The sequence below is a fragment of the Theobroma cacao genome, chromosome 5, assembly GCF_053813885.1.
Source record: "Theobroma cacao isolate CCN51 chromosome 5, ASM5381388v1, whole genome shotgun sequence".
NCBI lineage: Eukaryota > Viridiplantae > Streptophyta > Magnoliopsida > Malvales > Malvaceae > Theobroma > Theobroma cacao.
The window spans coordinates 10,662,498-10,684,616 of record NC_142643.1 but is presented as its reverse complement, the minus strand read 5'-3'; the positions used below and the strand labels follow the sequence as shown (position 1 = coordinate 10,684,616).

General features: G+C 35.2%; 2 long non-coding RNA genes across 2 annotated transcripts; both read left to right on the top strand.

Moving 5' to 3' along the window:
- The first annotated feature begins 3,735 nt into the window (after positions 1-3,735).
- On the top strand, positions 3,736-5,572 carry LOC148762431 (uncharacterized). The gene is made up of 3 exons (XR_016026468.1): positions 3,736-3,860; positions 4,509-4,592; positions 5,461-5,572. It is a non-coding gene; the product is annotated as an uncharacterized LOC148762431 (long non-coding RNA).
- A 5,103-nt stretch (positions 5,573-10,675) lies between these two features.
- On the top strand, positions 10,676-12,672 carry LOC148762430 (uncharacterized). The gene is made up of 3 exons (XR_016026484.1): positions 10,676-10,953; positions 11,602-11,685; positions 12,554-12,672. It is a non-coding gene; the product is annotated as an uncharacterized LOC148762430 (long non-coding RNA).
- Positions 12,673-22,119: the final 9,447 nt, after the last annotated feature.

The following is a 22,119-nucleotide window of genomic DNA, read 5'->3' as shown; positions in this document are numbered from 1 at the left end:
AGAATTAAACTTTTTCACTTCCTATCATTAAATTATACTCCAAATAGTTAATCTTCATCAAAAATTTCACTCCATGATCAAATTATTATCTTAGGTGGCAAAATGACGATTTTACCCTTGAATATCAAAATTTCTAATTTTACCTCAAATGAACCATCGAACTCCGAACAATCATTTTTAGTCATTGCTGGACTATAAAATATTAAATTTCATCCTACAATTCCTATTTGAACTAGTTCGAGGTTAAATCAACTCAAGTGTACCATTAGGTACAATACCGAGTTTCGTCTATTCTTAGGTGCTTTTCCTAGCATAATAACATACTACTCAGTGCATGTATGTCATGACATGTATTTATAGGGTCGGGTTTTACAATTCTACCCCCCTTAAAATAAAATTTTGACCTCAAAATTTCACTTACCAGATTCGACAAATAGATGCGGGTATTGGTTCCTCATCTGATGCTCTACTTCCCACGTCATTTCCTCCATTCGAGCACTCTTCCACAATACTTTCACCATTGGAATGCTCTTGTTCCTCAGCACTCGATCCTTTCGATCTAGAATACGTACCGGCTGCACCTCGAATTTCAAATCTTCATGCAGTTCAATCGGTGGTGTCTCTAGAATGTGGGAAGGATCGGGAACATACTTTTTCAACATCGAGACGTGGAAGACATTATGGATTCGATCTAGCTCCGGGGGTAATTCAAGTCTGTAAGCCACTGGCCCAATCCTTTCAATGATATGAAAGGGTCCAATATATCTCAGGTTGAGCTTTCCCCTCCTCGCAAATCGAATCACACCTTTCATTATCCAATAAAACACCATAATTTATAATGATAATATAATCAATAAGATTTAATACTTCAAAGTATTCAAATTATTACCTTTCCAAGGAGAAACTTTAAGAAAAACTTTATCATCGATCTCAAACTCCAAGTCTTTTCTTCGTTTATCTGCATAGCTCTTCTGCCTATCCTGGGCTACCTTTAGCCTCTCTCGTATAACCTTGATCTTGTCATTAGTTAGCTCGATCAATTCCACACTCACTAACTTTCTTTCACCCACTTCATCCCAACAAAGTGGAGTACGACATTTCCTTCCATATAAAGCTTCGTATGGTGCCATACCAATGCTAGACTGAAAGCTATTGTTGTAAGCAAATTCCACCAATGGCAAATGTCTGTCCCAACTCCCAATAAAGTCAATGACACAAGCCCGTAACATATCCTCCAAGGTCTGGATAGTCCTCTCTGACTGACCATCCGTCTGTGGGTGAAAAGTAGTGCTAAATTTCAATTTGGTTCCGAGAGCTTCTTGAAATTTCGGCCAGAATCGAGAAGTGAATCGAGGATCTCGGTCTGACACTATAGAAACGGGAACTCCATGTAGCCTCACAATCTCATCTATATAGAGCTGAGCCAGCTTCTCAATAAAGTATGTACTATGGACAGCTAAAAAGTGAGCGAACTTAGTCAACCGATCTACGATCACCCAGATCGCATCCTTTCCCCTCTGTGTCCGCGGTAATCCCAAAACAAAATCCATAGTTACATGCTCCCATTTCCACTCGGGAACAGGTAAAGACTGAAGTGTACCTGCTGGCCTCTGATGCTCCGCCTTAACTTGCTGACATACGAGACACTTTGCTACGAATTCTGCTACGTCTCGCTTCATACCCGGCTACCAATAATTCTCCCTGATAGTCCTATACATCTTGGTGCTTCCGGGATGTAATGCATAGGCAGATGAATGGGCTTCTTCCATGATCGCCTGTCTTAACTGGTTTTCCTCAGGAACACAAACTCGATCTCTAAACATCAAGACGTTATCCTCTCCAAATCTGAACTCACTGACTCCCCCATCGGTCAGTTTTTGAATTTCTTTTCTTAACTCATCATCAGACCTCTGAATGTCCTTGATCTGATTAAGTAACGAAGGTCGCACAATGAAGTTTGCCAATAAGGATCCATCCTCACCATTTCTCAACTGGACCCCAAGAGATTTCATCTCTATTAATGCTGGAAAATAACAACTCTGAAGTGTTGCTAAAGACGATGAAGACTTACGACTTAAGGCATCAGCTACAACGTTCGCCTTTCCCGGATGATAGTCTATCACCAAGTCATAATCTTTTATCCACTTCAACCATCGCCTTTGCCTCAAATTAAGCTCCTTTTGGGTGAGCAAATATTTCAAACTCTTGTGATCCGTAAATATCCGACAATGCTCACCATACAAGTAATGCCTCCAGATTTTTAAAGCAAACACCACTGCTGCTAACTCTAAATCATGGGTAGGGTAATTTGCTTCATGCCTCTTTAGTTGTCTAGAAGCATAAGCCACAACTTTTTCATCCTGCATCAATACACACCCCAACCCCAACTTTGAAGCATCACTATATACTACAAATCCCTTACCATTAACAGGAAGTGTTAAAACGGGAGCGGAGGTTAACCAGTTCTTTAGCTCCTGAAATCGATTCTCACAAACATCATCCCACACAAACTTAACTCCCTTACGAGTTAGACGGGTCAAAGGAGCTGCTATTAAGGAAAACCCCTGAACAAACCTCCGATAATAACCGGCTAATCCAAGGAAACTACGAATCTCCGTCTGCAATACCCCATACTTTGATATGGTGATAAATAAAGTTGATCGAATACAAATTGAAGTCAATTAAAATGTTTAGAAGTGATAAAAGACGAAAGTAGTAGTTTAGGATAAAATATTTCGCAAGTGAGAAAATAATAATAAAATAATAATAATTTTATCAGAGGAGAATTTGTGAGATAAAAGGCGATTCAGAAGTCAAGTGAGGCATAATAAGGTATTTCAGGTACCAAGGAGACAAGATAAAATTTTTAAAATATTAATATTTAGCCGGATGTCGAAACCAATCAAGAAGAAAGATCATATGGTTGATCCAAGTGGGGGAGAAGATGACAAGCCCGACTCTATAAAAATATTTATCATGACATACATGTGATGGATAGCATGTTTGCATACTAGGAGAGTCCCAAAAAAAAAAATTAAATTAATTACAAAAGTCGATATTGTACCTAGACGTACAACAAAGTTGATTTAAGCCTCGAACTAGATCAAATATAGAATTCACGATGAAATTAAGAATTTTAAAGTCCCATAATGGTTTAATATGGTGATTCGGAGTTCGAGGATCAATTTGGAGTCCAATCGAAATTTTCGCTATCCAGGGGCAAAATGGTCATTTGCCACCTGAGGACAAAATGGTAATTTTTAGAAAAGATTTTTGGCCCCATTTGACTTATTGGAGTAAGATTTGAGGTTTAGAAGTGAAAAATTTTAATTTCGGTATAATTTGGAGTAAAAGGGTAAAATGGTAATTTTACCATTCGAAATCGAAAATTTAATTTTTTGAAAGGATTTTGATCAAATTTAATTATTTGGAGTGTGAAATGAGTATGAGGAGTGAAAATTATGCATTATGGAAAATTTTCAATTTTTGGGGTAAAAATGTAATTTTTGAAAAGTTCAGGGGCAAAAGTATAATTTTGAAAAATTTGCTCCACCAAAACTTTGGAAAAATCTGGAAATATCACTTAAGACTTGGATAAGTCAAAGGGAATGCATGGTGAAAGAAAATAGGACAAGTGGATGGCTAGAAAAAAGAAATGAATTAATAAAATATTTAAAATATGAATAAAATAATATTATTTCATTAAACAATAAAAATGCATAAAAAAAAATCAGCCCACCCATTCTTCTTCTTCAACATTCGGCCAAGCAAGAAACAAGAGAGAGAAAGGAGAAAACAAAACCCTAGAGAGAGAAAATCAAAGAAAAAGTGTGAATTTTCAAAGAAATTAAGTGAAAAAGGTGAGATTTTTTCTATTAAGCTTGAGTTTTCTTATTCCCAAGCATTTCTCTTTATTTTCCATGATTAAATTACATGTTTTCATGATGAATTCAATTCTGAAAAAATGGGTTAGGAGAGAGAAAGTTGTTGGATTTATTTGATTTTAATTTATGTTAGTGTTTTTAGTTAGTTTAGCATATTTAGAAACAAAACAACAAGAAAAGAATTTATTTTCTCCCCCAACCATTAATGGCTGAATTTACCATGTAGTGAGTGAGGATGAGTTTGATTTTATTCTAGGAGAATTGGTTAAGGAATAATGAATTATGAGCCTAGAAAAATAATGAGAATTTTCGGAGCAAAAATACGAATTTTTACCCACTAGGGGTATTTTCGTAATTTGCTATTGGGACTGATAAATTGCATCACACTGAGGGACATTAAGTTAATTTGGGTGCAATTGAGGTATAGAAACTGAAAAGAATTAAATTGGAGTTTAAACGAACCCGTTAGGAATTTAATCGGGTGATAAGACGAATTAGGCTAATACCGGATTTAGATAGTTACCAGTGCATTTTTGCATTCCATATCATGCATTGGTAGTCCAAATTAGTTTAATTTTGATTTAGTACCAACTTAGTGAATTCTCGATTTTGTACTGTGTCAAGGTGGTGAGTCCTCCAATAAAGGCAAGAAAATTACATCCGAGGACCAGTAGACAGAGTGCTTCGAAAGTCTGCATTCTAGACATTGTGAGTAAACTTATTATCGTCTTAATTATCTAGAGTAGTTTTATACAACTATGTGATTTTATGAAAAATGGGTTTAAATGGTAAATTGTTATGTTTTAAGGGAAATTGTGATTTTATAAAATGATTTTATAAATTTTCTGAAAAATCGAATATTGGTTTTGAAAATAGAGTAATTGGAGACTGCTAGTTTGTGTTGCAAATTTATGGTTTTGAATTGAATGGCTTATGACAATAAATGAGCATGAATGGCTAAACTGATTTTGGTGTTACAATTATTTATACTGTGTATTCAGCCTTGAGAGGCTAGGTTGTGATAAATTGCCATGACATGCTAGAATGAATTTTATTGATTGGTGGATTATATATTAATTATTTACTGCAGAGGGGGTTTCGTGGACCAGCCTATTAGAGGGGCACGGTAAACTCCATTATATTATTACCTCGAACGGAGAGGCGCGTAGGGTATCTCCTGGGGTATAGCTTAGGGTTCACTTCACGCCAAACCACCACGTGAAGGGGAACTCAGCCAACGCCAAGGAACGGCTGTATTTTTTTCAAACAAAAATATATTTTAAGTGTACACAAAATTTTAACAGCCTTGGCGGACTCGGTTAGATGCCCTGCGCAAGGTATCACCGAGTATGAGTTTTGGCACGAGCCAAAGTTTTAAGAAATTCATAAGCCAAGTTGATTACTCGATTTTTATGGATTGATTTTATTTGGTTGAAATGAGTTGAATGGTAATGAAATTACAGTATGATGATTTATTTTAATTGTCTCCATTTACTCGACTTTAGATAGTTTAGATGGTATCTGTTTACTCGCTGGGATTTTATAATCTCACCACCCTCATTTCCTCACATTTCAGGCTCAGGGAATTTCGTAGTTAGCTGACTTGAACAAGGACCTTCATTTGGACTCGAATCGGTAAAAGCTATAGGTTTCCAGCTTCCGATGCATTTTGGATAGATATGGGCCCACGTGTCATTGTAAAAGAAATTTTATGCTTTGGTTATTTGCTTTATAGTATATATGAATATAATTATCTTTTACGCTATAAGAATTATGTACCGATAGTTTTATGAAAATTATTTTACAAGAAAATAGTTTATTTTATTGAATATTTTTATCATATTCAAATGGTCAAATTTTCACTTCAAATGAACGTTTTAGATACTTAATTTTTTTTAATCATTAAATATATATTTTCGGCTTACCTACTACATTTTTAGCAAGTTTCGAGGTTTTCGATGAAAATGACGAAAATGCCCCTGTGAGCAAAAAAAAAAAAAAACAATATGTTATGTTATAATTTGGAAATGATTTGTAATCCTTTGTATTTTGATTATTTGATAACTATTGCTCATCGAGGAAGTGCGAAAGCTGATACGAGAGCCTTGTGAGGTTTCGATCGACATTCGGGGTGAAGAATGTTTGTCGAGGCTTCGCGGCGGTTGTCACGGGCTCGATGGGGAGTTCCGGGTCGTGACAATTTAGATTGGTATCAGAGCATGGTTTAAAGATCAAAGATTTTGGTTTTAAAGCTTTGGATTTTAAAGTTTTTGATTTTAAGGTTGTTTTAAGAAATTCACATTGACACTGCGTGGCCCCAAGTCCAATTAAGTTAAGATAAGTTATGTTAGGTTAGATTGAATAGAATGTATGCATCTACATATAGAAATCTGCCTACTTTTGAGATGCATAAATAATTAAATAATTACTATTTGATTGCATATAGGTTTTGAGGTACACTGGTGATATACACACCATGTCTAGAAGAGGTGGTAGTCCCGATACCTCTCATAGTATTAGCGAGGGATCGCTAGATTCTACTGCTAGGAGCCGATAGCAGACCGAACCGAGTTGTCCAAAAAGTGCAGATAGTAATAATATTAATGTAAGCATGAGAGGTTCCCTTTTGAGAGAATCTAAGGAACATGTTAAAGAAAGGGGGAAATTAAGGATAGCCGAAGGAGGTATTCGTTCTAGGAAGAGCGTGACAGTAGTCCGACACTTTTTCACCAGGCTGTGGGAGAAATGTAAGGGGACAACCAGAAAAGGATAAGGAGAAAGTAACAGTGGCGAGTAAACCCCTTAGAAAAGTGTCAGGTGTACGACATTTTCCTCCTGGTTGTGGAAGAAATGCTACACCGGTGAGTGATGAAGAATATAGGAGAATACAACAAGCCTGGATTAAGGAGCAAAGAAAAAAATCTCAGGATGAGGAAAACCCAGAAGAGGATCTTTAGGAGGACTCGGAGTAGAATCTTCCGATAATATCAGATTAAGATGATGATCCCAAAGACATGTAATATTTTCATAGGATTTTAAACTACCTTAACTCTAAGTAGATGTTGTGTAAAAGAGATAATAATTATCTATACAAGGAAGTAAAAATAGTTTGGCTTTTAAAGTATAGGACTAGAATGTATTATAAAATGGTTGTTTAAGTAACTGAAAGTATATGGGAATCTTTAGTATGATAGGGATAAATTGGTAATATAATTATTGAGGAAGGTTATAGAAGGAAGCAATAAGGTTATAAATGACATTCGGAATGGATAATGTGATTAAGTTAATGATTGTAATTTAAGCATGAAGGGGATTATTCAGTGATGTTATGACACTATGAGGTAATAGTCGGGCACAAATATAACCCAATGAAGTTAAATTATGGAATATGGGGAATATAAAATTTTGATTCAGTAAGGATTGTGAGAATAAAATAAGGAGGAAGCTGAGCTGTTTTCGTAGTTAATTATACCGAAAGTCAATAAGATTATTGGAGTATAAGACAAAGAAGATAAATGGGATAAGGATGACAATAAATTTGAGGAAAGTTGTAGATAGTAAGCAACTTATGTGTGGAGTGGTATATGTATCATGAATTTATTACACTGTATGGAAAGGATGTTTTGAGGTGGAATTTTATGAATGTTGATAAACGTCAAAAGATGACATGAGATGAAAGTATTAATCTGGCTTAGTGTGTATGACAAGAAAATAGAAGGTACCTATACTTATGGAACTCATGATATATATCTAAAAGGGAAACCACTGGTTGAGAATGATTGATGTGGTGACTTTGAATGCAAACAAATAGCTTTGATGAGAAAATTTTTATAGCTACAATACTTCAGCATTGACTGTTCAACGCTATACTACTTCAAATACCTCACGCCTATGATGCATGAGTAAGATGAGAGTGACACGATAATGAGCTTACAAATTGAATTTTGGTTGTTGGTCATTGTGTTTTGTTATCTAGGAGTCTTAAATATTTTGGAGAATGTTTACCCAAATGAATTGAAAAACTTCTTTATTGCCTTGTATATAGGCATATAATTAAAAGAAAAAAATTTGAAAGATTCTTGAGATGACTATATTGAGATGAGATACCAAATAATGAAAGTGTGAAGGAAGAATTACGAGACTGGTATAGGAAATCAGTTTATATAGAATATCATTACGAGAATTTGTAATATCTGTTTTGATACAGTAAAATGACAAGAGTTAGAAACAACATGAGGCTAATTGTGTGACACCCTAGAAACCTATGAAGATGAGTTAGGGATTGAATGGATGAGTACGTATTTATATATCTTTAAGAGTAAGTGTTTTAGGAATACATAAACATCTTTGAGAAGAGATTCTAATCATACACAACAAGTATGAAACGTAAAATTTTTAAAACTTGCTGAGAAGCCTAACGGCTAAATCACAAGTTAAGGGATCACATGCTGTGAGACATAAGTTTAAGATAGATATTCCCAAGGAAATACTCAAGAGAAGTTTTGCTCTGGATCTCGTTAAAGCAAGCACTAAGTTATGTGATTATAAAAAGGAAGTTGTAAGCTGAGAGTGATATTAATATTAGTATTGAAAAATACTTGAGAAGAATCTAGTTTTAAGTTTTACAATTTCAAGTACAAATTATAAATTAGTTAAGGAAGAATGATGTTATGTTCATATGAAGGAGTGGAACAAAGGATGATAGAAGTTGACCTTGAAAATGAAGTCAGATAATGAAACTTTCCTAATATATTATGGAAATTGGAATTCGAAAATGCTTAAGGCATACATGATTCAAATGGGTTCGAGTCTTAAGTGACAAATCAATATCGTAATGCAAGAAAGATACAAGGTAATATAGAGGCATGAAAGATGATTATGGACAAAAGGATGACTCTTAGGAATTGTGGTATTGCATGAGATGCAATGATCAAGTTGAGATAAATCTTTGAGGCATCAATAGGATTATAAAGCATACACGCATAATGGATTATAATTCAATGGAGATGACATTGTGATGAATGATATATAGTATAAGGAAACTCAAACATATGGTTGGAAATGATATGAATGATATGAAGTTATACACAAGTATAATAAGAAGGTTGACATGCACTATAAGAATTATTATATTGAAACTAGGATTGGGATACGGATGAATAAAGGGGGAATGTAGTCCAAGGCATGTGAACACATGGATTCCTATATATAAAGAGAGATGTTGACATTTGAAAATGCATGTATCTATGTATATATGAAATTGATAATTTTATTAACTAAAGTGAAGAATGGTTATCAGTAATTGGGAGATTTTGAAATAGTGTCCAGAGAGGTCAGTGAGCTAAAGTGTTAAGGAACATGTAATGAACGATTAAAGTTATGAATGACTTTGAAGGTAAACCTTGGATTGTTTAAGTTCTTAATGGAACTCTAATAAAGGAAGGGTATAGACCAGTATAAGATGGATGAATCAAGGTTGAGAAATTTGGTATGGAGCAAATTAATAAAACGATGATTAGGTATACATAAGTAAGTATGATATGTGATCAAAATCAGTATAATTGAGGTGAAGTTATGGTTCAAATTTAATAATGGTGATAAAGGCATGCTTAGTGTCTAGATATAGAGATCATGGTTGTGAAAAGTATTACTGATCCGGTTCCAAAGGATGATAATTGCCATAAATAAAGCATTTAATTGAACTGAAGGTGAACGAGGTAAATAAATTAAATGTCCCTATAGAAGGAACAAGGAGTAGGATCATAGAAAGATATTGATAACGCAACATCGATGGGAATTCGAGAACGAATTCTATTTAAGTGGGGGAGATTGAAATACCCCATACTTTGATATGGTGATAAATAAAGTTGATCGAATACAAATTGAAGTCAATTAAAATGTTTAGAAGTGATAAAAGACGAAAGTAGTAGTTTAGGATAAAATATTTCGCAAGTGAGAAAATAATAATAAAATAATAATAATTTTATCAGAGGAGAATTTGTGAGATACAAGGCGATTCAGAAGTCAAGTGAGGCATAATAAGGTATTTCAGGTACCAAGGAGACAAGATAAAATTTTTAAAATATTAATATTTAGCCGGATGTCGAAATCAATCAAGAAGAAAGATCATATGGTTGATCCAAGTGGGGGAGAAGATGACAAGCCCGACTCTATAAAAATATTTATCATGACATACATGTGATGGATAGCATGTTTGCATACTAGGAGAGTCCCAAAAAAAAAATTAAATTAATTACAAAAGTCGATATTGTACCTAGACGTACAACAAAGTTGATTTAAGCCTCGAACTAGATCAAATATAGAATTCACGATGAAATTAAGAATTTTAAAGTCCCATAATGGTTTAATATGGTGATTCGGAGTTCGAGGATCAATTTGGAGTCCAATCGAAATTTTCGCTATCCAGGGGTAAAATGGTCATTTGCCACCTGAGGACAAAATGGTAATTTTTAGAAAAGATTTTTGGCCCCATTTGACTTATTGGAGTAAGATTTGAGGTTTAGAAGTGAAAAATTTTAATTTCGGTATAATTTGGAGTAAAAGGGTAAAATGGTAATTTTACCATTCGGAATCGAAAATTTAATTTTTTGAAAGGATTTTGATCAAATTTAATTATTTGGAGTGTGAAATGAGTATGAGGAGTGAAAATTATGCATTATGGAAAATTTTCAATTTTTGGGGTAAAAATGTAATTTTTGAAAAGTTCAGGGGCAAAAGTGTAATTTTGAAAAATTTGCTCCACCAAAACTTTGGAAAAATCTGGAAATATCACTTAAGACTTGGATAAGTCAAAGGGAATGCATGGTGAAAGAAAATAGGACAAGTGGATGGCTAGAAAAAAGAAATGAATTAATAAAATATTTAAAATATGAATAAAATAATATTATTTCATTAAACAATAAAAATGCATAAAAAAAATCAGCCCACCCATTCTTCTTCTTCAACATTCGGCCAAGCAAGAAACAAGAGAGAGAAAGGAGAAAACAAAACCCTAGAGAGAGAAAATCAAAGAAAAAGTGTGAATTTTCAAAGAAATTAAGTGAAAAAGGTGAGATTTTTTCTATTAAGCTTGAGTTTTCTTATTCCCAAGCATTTCTCTTTATTTTCCATGATTAAATTACATGTTTTCATGATGAATTCAATTCTGAAAAAATGGGTTAGGAGAGAGAAAGTTGTTGGATTTATTTGATTTTAATTTATGTTAGTGTTTTTAGTTAGTTTAGCATATTTAGAAACAAAACAACAAGAAAAGAATTTATTTTCTCCCCCAACCATTAATGGCTGAATTTACCATGTAGTGAGTGAGGATGAGTTTGATTTTATTCTAGGAGAATTGGTTAAGGAATAATGAATTATGAGCCTAGAAAAATAATGGGAATTTTCGGAGCAAAAATACGAATTTTTACCCACTAGGGGTATTTTCGTAATTTGCTATTGGGACTGATAAATTGCATCACACTGAGGGACATTAAGTTAATTTGGGTGCAATTGAGGTATAGAAACTGAAAAGAATTAAATTGGAGTTTAAACGAACCCGTTAGGAATTTAATCGGGTGATAAGACGAATTAGGCTAATACCGGATTTAGATAGTTACCAGTGCATTTTTGCATTCCATATCATGCATTGGTAGTCCAAATTAGTTTAATTTTGATTTAGTACCAACTTAGTGAATTCTCGATTTTGTACTGTGTCAAGGTGGTGAGTCCTCTAATAAAGGCAAGAAAATTACATCTGAGGACCAGTAGACAGAGTGCTTCGAAAGTCTGCATTCTAGACATTGTGAGTAAACTTATTATCGTCTTAATTATCTAGAGTAGTTTTATACAACTATGTGATTTTATGAAAAATGGGTTTAAATGGTAAATTGTTATGTTTTAAGGGAAATTGTGATTTTATAAAATGATTTTATAAATTTTCTGAAAAATCGAATATTGGTTTTGAAAATAGAGTAATTGGAGACTGCTAGTTTGTGTTGCAAATTTATGGTTTTGAATTGAATGGCTTATGACAATAAATGAGCATGAATGGCTAAACTGATTTTGGTGTTACAATTATTTATACTGTGTATTCAGCCTTGAGAGGCTAGGTTGTGATAAATTACCATGACATGCTAGAATGAATTTTATTGATTGGTGGATTATATATTAATTATTTACTACAGAGGGGGTTCCGTGGACCAGCCTATTAGAGGGGCATGGTAAACTCCATTATATTATTACCTCGAACGGAGAGGCGCGTAGGGTATCTCCTGGGGTATAGCTTAGGGTTCACTTCACGCCAAACCACCACGTGAAAGGGAACTCAGCCAACGCCAAGGAACGGCTGTAATTTTTTCAAACAAAAATATATTTTAAGTGTACACAAAATTTTAACAGCCTTGGCGGACTCGGTTAGATGCCCTGCGTAAGGTATCACCGAGTATGAGTTTTGGCACGAGCCAAAGTTTTAAGAAATTCATAAGCCAAGTTGATTACTCGATTTTTATGGATTGATTTTATTTGGTTGAAATGAGTTGAATGGTAATGAAATTACAGTATGATGATTTATTTTAATTGTCTCCATTTACTCGACTTTAGATAGTTTAGATGGTGTCTGTTTACTCGCTGGGATTTTATAATCTCACCACCCTCATTTCCTCAAATTTCAGGCTCAGGGAATTTCGTAGTTAGCTGACTTGAACAAGGACCTTCATTTGGACTCGAATCGGTAAAAGCTGTAGGTTTCCAGCTTCCGATGCATTTTGGATAGATATGGGCCCACGTGTCATTGTAAAAGAAATTTTATGCTTTGGCTATTTGCTTTATAGTATATATGAATATAATTATCTTTTACGCTATAAGAATTATGTACCGATAGTTTTATGAAAATTATTTTACAAGAAAATAGTTTATTTTATTGAATATTTTTATCATATTCAAATGGTCAAATTTTCACTTCAAATGAACGTTTTAGATACTTAATTTTTTTTAATCATTAAATATATATTTTCGGCTTACCTACTACATTTTTAGCAAGTTTCGAGGTTTTCGATAAAAATGACGAAAATGCCCCTGTGAGCAAAAAAAAAACAATATGTTATGTTATAATTTGGAAATGATTTGTAATCCTTCGTATTTTGATTATTTGATAACTATTGCTCACCGGGGAAGTGCGAAAGCTGATACGAGAGCCTTGTGAGGTTTCGATCGACATTCGGGGTGAAGAATGTTTGTCGAGGCTTCGCGGCGGTTGTCACGAGCTCGATGGGGAGTTCCGGGTCGTGACACCGTCACTGTCTTAGGTTGCTCCCATTGTAAAATTGCCTCTACTTTCTTAGGATCAACATATATTCCAGTTCTCGATACTACGTGTCCCAAGAATACCACTTCCTGTAACCAAAACTCACACTTCGAAAACTTTGCATAAAATTGTCTTTCCCTCAAAGTTTGTAATACTATACGCAAGTGGGCAGCGTGCTAATCATTATCTCTCGAGTAAACCAATATGTCATCAATGAACACAATAACAAACTTGTCCAAGTAAGGGTGGAACACCCTATTCATGAGATCCATAAAAGCTGCCGGTGCGTTAGTTAACCCAAAAGGCATGACCAAGAACTCATAATGACCGTACCAAGTCCTGAACGCTGTCTTGGGTACATCCTGTTCTTTAATCCTCAACTGATGATACCCAGACCTTAGATCAACCTTGGAAAACACTGTAGCTCCCTGTAATTGATCGAAAAGATCATCAATCCTCGGTAACGGATACTTGTTCTTAATGGTCATTCCGTTAAGCTGTCGGTAATCGATACATAACCGAAGTGTACCGTCTTTCTTTTTCACAAATAAAATCGGTGCTCCCCACGGAGATATACTAGGGCGTATAAAACCCTTGTCCACCAACTCTTGCAATTGTACTTTCAACTCCTTCAACTCTGTCGGAGCCATTCTATATGGAGGGATAGAAATAGGTGCGGTACCCGAAAGTAAATCAATAGGGAACTCAAGCTCTCGATCAGGAGGCAGTCCCGGTAAATCATCAGGAAATACATCAGGAAACTCACTTACTATCGGGACATCCTCTAACTTAGGTTCCCCCTTTGAAGTATCAATTACGTATGCCAAATAAGTCGGATACCCTTTCTGCACTAATTTCGAAGCTTTGATGGCCGAGATTACACAGGACGGTAATACTCGACGTTTTCCTACAAACACAATCTCTGCTCCCTCTAAATTTCGGAGAACAACTTCCTTTAGGAAACAATCCACGTTCGCCCGATGTGCAGTTAACCAGTCCATACCCAATATTAGATCAAAATCCAGGATCTCAAGAGGAATTAAGTCACCCCTAAATTCTTCCTCGCCTACCCTTACCCCACAGTCTCTATAACAACTGTTTCTAACTAGCTTTTCTCCTAAAGGGGTGTGAATTACAATTTCTTCCTCTAAGGGTAACAAGTTTCTATCAGCAATTGATGCAAATGTGGTGCTCACATAAGACCTATCTGAGCCAGAATCTATCAAAACATAAGCATCTTTATCAAATAAAGACATAGTACCTGTCACTGCTCCAGGTCAGACCTGTGCCTCATCTTTCGTCACAGCGAAAACGCTTGTCGAGGTACAAGTCTGTGGTCTCGAAAGTGGATGTGTCGGGGTATTACTCTCCACACTGGACCGTATGGTTACTCCCTGTCTCGGTGGTAACCTAGAAGAATCTCTCCTCTGTATATCAGTGCGAGCTGGTGGAGATGATGCAACTACAGTGGCTCGTCCTAATCGTGGGCAATTACTCCTAATATGACCCGTCTGTCCACATTGGAAACATCTTGTTGGCCCTCTACATAGCCCACTATGATAATTTCCACAATTTCTACATCATTCAGAACCTCTGAAACTTTTCCCAGAACCAGTCATAGAAGATCTGCTAAACCTCGAAGGTCTCTGCTGTGATGGTGGAAATGGAGGTCGAGGAGATGTCATGGAAACAGAAGTAGTACTCCCTGAAATCGCTAAGTCCTTGCCTCTTTTTACTGGCTGACTAGAAAACATACTAGGATTCCTCCTTTTTGCAAACTCAGTTCGAATCCTCCTATTCTCAGTCGCGAGCTTCTCAGCTCGTAAAGCCATCTGTACCACCTCCTTATGCGGCTCCCTACCAGTCACTGTCATCCGCTCTCTAATCTCATTACGGAGCCCTTTCTCGAAATAACTGGCCTGATCCTGCTCAGATTTCACCAGATCCGGCACATATGACATTAACTCGTTAAAACGAGTCTCGTACTCCTCTACAGTTAGATTCACCTGTTTCAAACTCAAAAATTCTCTCTTCTTTTCCTTTTGATGAAAATAAGTGAAATACTGACCATCAAATTCCTTGAGAAAATCGGGCCACGTCTGAGGAGTAGTGGAACGGGACTTCACTGAATTCCACCAAGTACGAGCCCTCTTTTCTAATAATCTCGTAGCCACCATCAGCTTCATGTCGTCGTCTAATCTCATATCAGAGAGAGTCTCTGAAACCTGATTAATCCAGTCCTTTGCCACAGTGGCATCCAACTCACCCGTGAAAGACACACAACCGAGTTGTCTAGCCTCCTTTAACTTCTTGGAAATGGATACATCTTGTACCGGTGGTGGAACTAAAGGAGTAACTGGTGGTACTATAGGTGGAACTTGATCAGTCTGAGCTCCACCAGCCGTTGCGGTAAAGAAAGCTGCCAATGCTTGTGCTGCCTCAGTAGGCATGGCGGGAATACTAGTAGGTGGCGGAGGAGGTGGAGGACTATCGGCCTGCTTAGCAGCAGGTGCTGCCCGAATGGTAGACGCAGTCGATTCTTCCCCTACTGCATCTAGCTGACGACGTTGGTAACGACCTTTTCCCCTCCCAACCGATCTAGTGAGAGGTGGGCGTCCGCGTCGAGGAGGCATAATAATCTATAAAAGAAAACGAGCAAGCTTAGGGAACTTTAGGCTCTATATGAAAATCCATGCATTCTATTCAACCTAACTTAACTTAATCCGAGGCCACACTGATATTGTAATTTTTTTTTTTAAAACCACTTTAAAACCAAAAACTCTTATCTTTAAAACCAAAAGCTCTTATCTTTAAAACCAAAAGCTCTGATACCAATAGAATTGTCACGACCCGGAACCTCCCTCAGGCCCATGACAATCGCCGCAACGTCCCTGATTGACACTCATTATCCGGAATGCCAACCGGAACCCCGCAAGGCTTACATATCAGTTTCTTTCCTTTCCTGTGAGCAATCGTTGTTAAATATCGAGTTTTTAGAGAATATACACTATTTTAGATCAAAAACAATCAAAATAAAATTTTCGTCACACATGGGTATTTTGGTCATTTTTTTCTCAAAAATTTCGAAACTGGCTAAAACGTAATATACAAGTACAAAACACATAATTCATATTCAAAATGAGTTTAAAAGTCTAAAATCTTCATTTAAAATGAAATTACGGTTATTTGAATATAATAAGAAAATAAAAGAAATATTAAGGAAAATATTCTATTTTCTTATAAAACAATATTTATAGAGTTATACGTGAATAATTTTTATAGCGTAAAAGCTAAATAAATTTATACATACTAAAATACAGTAAGCCAAAATATTTAATTTAATTTACAATAACAAGAGGGCCCCCGAATAAACAAAAGAAAAGAGGACTGTGAACCTACGGTTTGGAAAATGCAGATCCAATGGTAGTCCTCGATGAGATCAGCTATCTACAGTCTATACTGAACCTAAAATGGGTGGAAATGAGGGTGGTGAGATTATAAAATCCCAATGAGTAAACAGACATTATCATAACTATCTAAAGGCGAGTAAAATAGAGGCAAGTTTAAACAACAAATTTCAACCCATTTCATAATGTTTTCAATTTGTTTCTTAAACCATAAAATATTTGTAATTTACCAAAACAGTTGTTAAGGCTTATGTCTTTTATTAAAACAAGGCTCAAGCCAAAACTAATCCTCGGGGATACCTTAGCCGAGGCATTTAATCGAGTCTGCCAAGGGTGTTAAAATATTCACACGTGAAACACATTTTTATTTTTAAAACCAGCCGTTCCTTGGCGTTGGCCGAGTTACACATTCACGTGGGGGTTCGACGTGAAGTGAGCTCTAATACTACCCCGGGAGTTACCCTCATCACCTCTACAACCGGAGTAACTATATAACTGGGTTTACCGTGCCCCTCTAATAGGCAGTCCACGGAAACTCGTCACTGCAGTGACTAACCCACCAATCTTAATAAAATTTCGACAGTATAACGTGGCTTTTATTTATTTATCCAGCCTGCATAGTAAAAACAACTTACATAAATTTCCCAATGTACTCACAAAATATAGCCACATATACTCATTTCTCATAAGCCATTCTTAGGAAAATATATATTTTTCAAGTAAATTTGCAGCCTCCAATTACTCAATTTCATAATCAACACAATATAATTTTATTTGTCACATTTATTCCTAAAACATCAAAAATCTCGTTTTAATCTCGTTTTCATTTCATAAAATACATAAAGGGAATTTAAAAATAAACTCTAGATAATTTATAATAATAATAAGTTTACTCACCGTTTGTACAAACTAAAAGCTTTCTAAGCGCCCCGATCACTACTCGTCGGGTACGACATCTTTGCCTTTTCCGGAAGGCTCTCCTCCTAGACACATTACAAAAATTTACACAATTCATCACATTGATGCTAAATCACTATATAATTAACTTAAATCCTATACTAATGCATGGTATGAAATGCAATAGCCTAAAACGGCTTAAACGCGGTATTAACCTATTTTTGGCACTTTGCTCGATGAATTGCTAACGCGCTCCATTTTAGCTCTAAATCATCCCATTCTCTCTCCAACATTTCTAACCATTAAATATCAGCCAATAACCTTCTAAAAACAACAAAATCATCTCACTCCCTTCCTTGGAAAATTCGGCCAAAATGGGACATTAAGTCGGTTAATTTTCTACTTTGTTTTTCTATCACGTTTAATCGTTTTTCATCATTTTCTCTTCATTTTCCTTAGAATAAAATCAATTCATCATCATTGTACAGCATTGAGCATCCAGCCAAGAGTGGGTATTGTGAAAATTCAATGATTTCTTGCCCAATTTAATTTCTAAACACATTTAACTAATTAAAACTATCAATTTAACTAAAAATCAAAACCTAAAAATTTCAATTTCTCTCCCCTAGAATTTTGTCCAGCCCTTGATATCACTTTTGGATCTCTCTCCTCAAGCATGCTAAATGGAAATAAAGGCATAGGAAAGGTAGAAATCAAGCTAAAATCGAAAAATCTTACCGTTAGACGCGTAAACGGTCGAAAACCGTGAATTTTCCTTTGAATTTTCTTGTTTCTCTTTGGTTTTTCTTTTTTTCTTCCTTTCCTCTCTATTTCCTCTCTTGTTCTTCCTTATGGCCGGCCAGCACTTAAAATTTGGGTTTAAATGGGCTGACTTTTCATTAAAATAATATTATATCATTAAAAAATGTCACATGTCACTTTCCCATTGGCCCATTTTTAAAATTTCATCCATTTGTTTCGAAATTTTCACCATACACTTGTCTCATATATTCATAGCTTAGATAAAATTCTCAGACTCATCCAAAGTCTCGGTGGAGTAATTTTTTAAATTTACACTTTTTCCCCCCGTAAAAGTCAAAAATTACATTTTTGCCCCAAAAATTAAAAAATTGCCCATAGATATATTTTTCATCCCTTATACTCATACCATTCTCCAATTTGTCAAATTTGATCTAAATTCTCTCAAAATCTCAAATTTTGTCCGTGGGTGGCAACATTACGATTTTTCCCCTACACTCCAAAAATCACTAGAATTAAACTTTTTCACTTCCTATCATTAAATTATACTCCAAATAGTTAATCTTGATCAAAAATTTCACTCCATGATCAAATTATTATCTTAGGTGGCAAAATGACGATTTTACCCTTGAATATCAAATTTTCTAATTTTACCCCAAATGAACCATCGAACTCCGAACAATCATTTTTAGTCATTCCTGGACTATAAAATATTAAATTTCATCCTACAATTTCTATTTGAACTAGTTCGAGGTTAAATCAACTCAAGTGTACCATTAGGTACAATACCGAGTTTCGTTTATTCTTAAGTGCTTTTCCTAGCATAATAACATACTACTCAGTGCATGTATGTCATGACATGTATTTATAGGGTCGGGTTTTACAATTTTACTTCCACATTACAAAAGATTTTTATACGTATTTCTATAAATATTGTTTTTATATAAAAATATTATATTTTAATCAATATTTTGAATAGTAATATTTGTCTTAAATCCTTTTAAAAAATTTTATCTTTTGATTTACTTGAGCCGGAAACGACTGGTAATTGTTTAAAACAGAATGTTTAAAAACGATTGCTCACAGAAAAGGCAAGAAACTGATATGTAAGCCTTGCGGGGTTCCGATTGGTATTTCGGGTAATGAGTGTCAATCGAGACGTCGCAGCGGTTGTCATGGGCCCGAGGGAGGTTCCGGTTCGTGACACTTGTCAAGCCCATGAATTTCACCTATTATCATTTTTATATCTTGGATAATTAAGGTATTATATGTGGTGGTAAGAGAATACTTAACTGTTAATTTTTAACCATGGACCAATCAAGTGGCGACACGTATCAAGTTTTAATTTTTTTATAATTTCCTTTATAAACTAGCATAAGCCATTCCCAATTCACTTTTCATTGCCATGAAAGCCAAAGAAAAGGGGAAAAAGAATAGAAACAACCCTAAGGAGGAAAAATTCAAGAGAAATTCATTGGATTTCTGAAAAACGAAGCGATCGGAGGTAATATCAAGGAAATATGATCTATAGCATGGTTAAGCTGTACGAGATGGATTAATATGATTAAGAAGATTGATATTTTATACTTGTGAGATAAACAGGAAGTATGTGGAAATAATGGAAGAAAATACCCCACCTTTTCTTTGAGTTTGATAAGTGAAATTTTGAGGACAAAATTTTATTTTAAGGGGGGTAGTGTTGTCAAACCCTGTTCTATAAAATAATTACGACGTCATTTACATGCTCAATAGAATATTTGCATATTTAGAAAGTTCAAGAAATCGTTAAAAGACGATATTGCCCCTAATGGTACTATTAAGTCGATTAAGCCTCGAACTAGTTCAAATAGGAATTTTAAGGTGAAATTAAGAGTTTCACAGCTCATGGATGACTCAAAATGGTAATTCGGAGTTCGAGGATCAATTTGGAGTCAAACCTAAATTTTCACTATCTAGGGGCAAAATGGTCATTTGCCACTTGGGGACAAAATGAGAATTTTTAGAAAAGATTTTTTTTTGGCCCTATTTGACTTATTGGAGTATGATTTGAGTATTGGAGTATGATTTGAAGTTTAAAAGTGAAAAATTTTAATTCTGGTATAATTTGGAGTATAGGGGCGAAATGGTAATTTTGCCACCCCGAGTGCAAATCGGTAAATTTTTACCCCTGACACTTGTCAAGACCAAGGGATTTTATTCATCATGGAAATGGATAAACATGAGAAATGTGTGGTGGAGAATTAAAGAATTAAAAGTCAAATATTTAAAATTTGAACTAATAAGGAAATGTCATGTGTCATGTTTTTATTATTTTATTTTTTCTTTATAAAAAGGCAAAAAATCAGCCCATTTCTCCCATAGTGATGAGCCAAACCAGAAGAGAAGAGAAACCAAGGAAGAACAAACCGTAGATGGGAAAAATCAAAGAGAAAGTGTTGGAATTCAAGGATTTGATCAAGTAAAAGTAAAATTTCTTTGATTTTGCTAGTGATTTACGTTACCCATGCATTTTTCCTTAATTCTACATGTTTTCATGATGAATTCATGGCTGGTCAAAATGGGTATGGAGAGAGAATGATCTTGGATTGGTTTGATTTTTAGGTATGTTAGTGTTTTTAGGTGATTAATGATGTGTAGCATGAAAACAAGTGAAGAAAACCACCAAAGGTTTGGTGCCCATCAATAGCCGAATTCTCTAAGTGAATAATGAGGAAGAATGGGATGTTATTCTAGGTGATTTGATTAAGAAATAATAGTTTTTGGTGTAGGAATTAATGAATTATGGAGAGAAAAGTAGGAAAAATCACGGAGTTAGTGAACCATTGTTGGCCGAAAGTTCCAAGAAGAAAAGTGAAGATAAATTTTGCCTAAGTGTGTGTTAATTAGTTGTGTTTGGTGAGTTGAGGGATTGGAAAAGAAATGGAGCAAGTTGGAGTAAAATTGGACGCATTGGCCAATTTATCGGATGAAAAATCAACTTAGGCCAATACCGAGTCTAGATGGCTACCCGTGCATTTTTCATTTCATATCATGCATATATATCGAGCCTGAAATAGCTTATGACTGTTAGACACAATTTAATTGAAATATGTGTCATGGATTATGGCTAGGTGGTGAGCCATTGGATAAGGGTAAAGGACTGTAGTCGAGGACTGAAAATAGGAGTATTTCTACTCCTAATACAGTGAGTGAACAATTTATCGTCTTAAATATCTAGAGTAATTATACTTGTGTGATGCTTTTATTGAATAGTGAGTTTAAATTATAAAATATTATGTTTTCCAATTAAAATATTTTTTAATAAAAATGATATTTATACTGGTTTTGAAATCAAATATTATTTTGAGAAATTTGAGTATATGGAGACTGTGTTGAAATTTATGATTTTATATGTTATTGAAATTCTGGCTTATGACACTATGGTAGCATGATGGCTAAATTTTTGAGATTGGCATGAAATATATGAACAGTTTTGGATTGGTCTCGGTAGACTGGATTACATTTTATTCGTCATATTATGCTACCAAAATTTTTATGGGTCTAGTGGTATATTAAACGATCATTGCAGTGGTGGGGGTTTCCGTGGACTGCCTATGAGAGGGGTACGGTAACCTAATTATATACTTACCTCTGGGGGGAGATGTTGGGTGAAGTATCTCTTGAGGTATGATTTGAGTGCACCTCACGTTTGGGCCACCACGTGAGAGTGAGACTCAGCCAACGCCAAGGAACGACTGTGTGTTAGATGTGAAAACATGTTTATGGGTATGGGTCATTGGACAGCCTCGGCGGTCTCAGTGGGATACCTTAACGAAGGTACTCGCGAGAATGATTCTGGTAGAGGCCAAGTTTAAGAAATTCATAAGCCGGG